This window comes from Staurois parvus, unplaced genomic scaffold, assembly GCF_062004578.1.
Source record: "Staurois parvus isolate SC_StPar_1 unplaced genomic scaffold, SC_StPar_1.0 ptg000673l, whole genome shotgun sequence".
NCBI classification, from domain to species: Eukaryota; Metazoa; Chordata; class Amphibia; order Anura; family Ranidae; genus Staurois; species Staurois parvus.
The window spans coordinates 1,732,402-1,736,728 of record NW_028318469.1 but is presented as its reverse complement, the minus strand read 5'-3'; the positions used below and the strand labels follow the sequence as shown (position 1 = coordinate 1,736,728).

The window sequence follows — 4,327 nt, the reverse complement described above, 5'->3', positions numbered from 1 at the left end:
ATACCTGATTTTGCGCACAGCTGCTGCCCTGTAACAGAATTTCTGCTATGGGGCGGAGCTGAAGCGGTTAAGCCTTCAGATGGCCCATGGGTATCCCAGCCCTGGGGATCCCAGCACTGGGATGTTTGCTGCCTTGTGGAACTGCAAGTGTTGCATCTCCTAAAGGATCTGATCTGCGGGGCACCCAGCCAATTTGTAGACACCACCGGCGGGGCACCTCAATGCCCCAAAATTCTGGCCCTGCTGTATTTTTTACAGTGCATAGCAAATAGCAATGCACACTGAAGTTGGAGTACAATAACCTCCAGTAATGGTGTCAGTGAACACAATAAAAACTCCTGCATTGGTGTTGGTGGTCATAATAATAACCCCCAGCATTGGTGTCAGTAGATGCAACAATAAAAACCCAGCATTGGTATCAGTGTATTCAATCACAACTATCAGCATTGGTGTCAATGGACACACTAAAAACCTCCTTCACTGGTGTCAGTGGATGCAATACAATTTAGTGGTGCACCGTAATGAAAATTCCAGTGCTGAAACCGAAATTTCAGGATGCACCAAAACCAAAATGGACAGTTTTTAATTTTTTTAAAAAAAATGTATTTAATGTGGCTAACGCTTTTGCACTGAAGTCAATGAGACACAATTTTGCATTGAAGTCTATTTGACACGATTTTGCAGTGAAGTCACTAGGGGGCATTTTTGCATTGAAGTCTATGAGACGTGATTTTGCATTGAAATCTATGGGATGTGCTTTTGCAATGAATTCACTAGGGGGCATTTTTGCATTGAAGTCTACGGAATACAGTCTTGCATTGAAGTCACTAGGGGGCATTTTTCATTAACGTCTATGGAAACTCAACTTTGTATGCAAGTCTATGGAACGCGACTTTACACAAAATTATATGGGATGTGACACAATAAAAACCCTCAGCATTGGTGTCAGTGAACGCAGTAATAATCACCAGCATTGGTGTCAGTGGATGCAAATAACCCCCAACATCTGTGTAATATCAGTGAGTTCAATAATAACCCCCAGCATTGGTGTCAGTGGATGCAACAATAACCCCCAACATTAGTATCTAATCAATGAGTTCAGTAATAACCCCCAGCATCAGTGTCGCTTCTCGGCCTTTTGGCTAAGATCAAGTGTAGTATCTGTTCTTATCAGTGTCCAGTGGGGGTGCTCCCGGCCATTCTAGCTTTGCGGGGATGGCTGTTGTATAGTACCCTCACTGGTATGATGGGGGTCCGGAAGGCTAGTACCGGAGGGACAGAAACCGGGGAGCGCCACGAGTTATGCTGGGGCCCTGGGAGTAATTCCTCCGAGAAGACTGGAAAGACCCAGTACCTTCTGATTTGGACGGATCTACCTTGGTCTGGCCAGGGGCTGAGGAGGCAGAAAGTCTGCAAACTCAGTGCCCCCTGAGTAGACGCTCTCAGGGGTGCCACTAGTAACACTTGGGTGTGGGACCCCACTGTGTGAAGATGGCACATGGTCACTGTTTTTACACTCTTTTTGCACAGCGCCCTAAGGACCAGGCCTTTTGGCTAGGACCAGGGCAATTTTTGCTACGGGCCTCAGGGCCTGGTCTGTGCACAATTTGGCACGGTACCACTTTTTTATTTTCTATTTATTTAATTTATTTACACCTCCCACGTTTGTCACTTTTTCTTTCGCTTATGTGTGTGTTTTCACGGATGGAGGGTGTGGGTCCTCGGGCCTACCCTGAAGTCTAGGGGGAGGATGTGTGGCCTTTTGGTTCTTTCCTCCCCTGATCCCTAGGGGGCTTTTCTTCGGGAGAGCGCCCTGACCAAGTACTGTGTGTCTGGCTTCGGCTGGACACAAGGAACGGTGGTCAACCAGGCCTTTTGGCCAGGAGGACCAATTGGGAACCTTGTCCCCGTCAGGAGCTTTGTGCCCCGAGGGATCAGGGTAAGCGGTCCAAGCCCCTTTAGGGGTAGGACACAGCACACCCCTAAGTGCACTTTTTCGTGTGGTGTTTTGCACTTGCACTTTTTTTGTGATACACTTACGGGTTTTTCGTTTATAGTTGCACGTTTGCGGACTTAAAAAAAAAAAAAATCAGTGTCACTGAGTACAATAACCTCCAGCATTGGTGTCAGTGGACAGAATAGAAACCTCCAGCATCTGTGTCAGTCAATAAAAATCCCCTACATTGATATAAGTGGACACAATAACAACCCTCTGCGTTGGTGTCAGTGAATGCAATAATAATCGCCAGCATTGGTGTCACTAGATGCAACAATTACCCCCAGCATTGGTATAATCTTAGTAAGTTCAATAATAGCCCCCAGTATCGATATTACTGAGTATACTAATAACCCTCAGCATTGGCATCATTAAGTTCAATAACTCCTGCATCTGTATCAATGAGTACAATAATAACCCTCAACATACTATAGGTGCCAGTGAGTACAAAAAGTACCCCCAGAATTGGTGTCAATGGACACAATGCAAACCCCCGACATTGGCGTCAGTAAGTTCAATAATAAATGAACCCCTGCATTGTGGTCAGTGGCAGTGAAATGTATCCCCCCCTCCACACCCCCTGCATTACACTGACAGTGAAATGTAACTGCCTACTCCCCTGCAGTATGGTCAGTGGGAGAGAAATTTAAAGTGTTACTGAACTCACAACAGTAAAATCAGTCTGTATATGCAGTAAAGCATGCTTGTTATACTCACTGTGGAACCTAAGGGGTTAATCCTCTGCATTGTGTGAAAAGGCTGATCCTTTCTTCTCTGCCCCTCCTCTTGTTGAAATGACCACCTGATACAGACTGAATTTGTAGTCACATGCACATGCTCAGTTTGGTGTGTATTGCTAGAGAGGTTTTTTTTTCTCTTAGCAGAGTGTATGTGATCAGCAAAGGGCCAATCAGCACTGTCCAGACAGAGGGTCAGAGGTTTTACATCCTCCTAGAGCGGAAAGAAAACGCCTACAAGCTTTAACAAGTGCTCTGCTGATGTCACAAGACTGCTCTAACTGCTGATAAGAAAAGGTATTTAGCAGTTTATATTTACTAAAACAATTGCATTTCCATGTGTGTACTGTGGGAGACCAGATATAGTGAATGCAGGGGCCTGGGTTTAATATCACTTTAACCCTCACCCTTCTACATTGTGGTCAGTGGCAGTAATATTTAACCCTCTCTTCACCCCCCCCCCCCCGTATTGTGCGCAGTGGCAGTGAAAATTACACAGACAGACAAATCAGGGTAGAATAGATAACACACAGCTATAGGATGAGGCATATTAAATACACACACTATATTGCCCAAAGTATTGGGATGCCTGCCTTTACACACACATGAACTTTCATGGCATCCCAGTCTTAGTGTAGAGTTCAATACTGAGTTGGCCCACCCTTTGCAGCTATAACAGCTTCAACTCTTCTGGGAAGGCTGTCCACAAGGTTTAGGAGTGTGTCTATGGGAATGTTTGACCATTCTTCCAGAAGCGCATTTGTGAGGTCAGGCACTGATGTTGGACGAGAAGGCCTGGCTCGCAGTCTCCGCCCTAATTCATCCCAAACGTGTTCTATCAGCTTAAGGTCAAGACTTTGTTCAGGCCAGTCAAGTTCCTCCACCCCAAACACGCTCATCCATGTGTTTATGGACCTTGCTTTGTGCAATGGTGCGCAGTCATGTTGGACCAGGAAGGGGCCATCCCCAAACTGTTCCCACAAAGTTGGGAGCATGAAATTGTCCAGAATGTCTTGATATGCTGATGCCTTAAGAGTTCCCTTCACTGGAATGAAGGAGCCAAGCCAAACCCCTAGAAAACAACCCCTCACCATAATCTCCCCTTCACCTAACTATGCCACATGGCATAATGCAGTCAGGCAAGTACCATTATCCTGGAAACCGCCAAACCCAGACATGTCCATCCGATTGCCAAACAGCGAAGCGTGATTTGTCACTCCAGAGAACACATCTCCACTGCTCTAGAGTCTAGTGGCGGCATGTTTTACACCACTGCATCAGATGGTTTGCATTGCACTTGATGATGTAAGGCTTGGATACAGCTGCTTGGCCATGGAAACTCATTCCATGAAACTCTTTACAGATGGTTGTTTTGCTAATCTGAAGGCCACATGAAGTTTGGAGGTCCTTACCTATTGACTCTGTAGACAGTTGGCGACTTCTGCGAACTGTACGCTTCAGCATGTGCTGACCCCACTCTGCCACTTTTCTTGCCCTACCACTTCGTGGCTGAGTTGCTGTTCCCAGTTGCTTCCACTTTGGTATAATACCACTAACAGTTGACCATGGAATATTTAGTAGCAAGGAAATTTCA

The 4,327-nt window shown here is 45.9% G+C and overlaps 1 pseudogene; it reads left to right on the top strand.

The window, feature by feature from the left end:
- The first annotated feature begins 1,122 nt into the window (after positions 1-1,122).
- On the top strand, positions 1,123-1,238 carry LOC149447701 (U2 spliceosomal RNA; annotated as a pseudogene).
- The last annotated feature ends 3,089 nt before the right edge of the window (positions 1,239-4,327 follow it).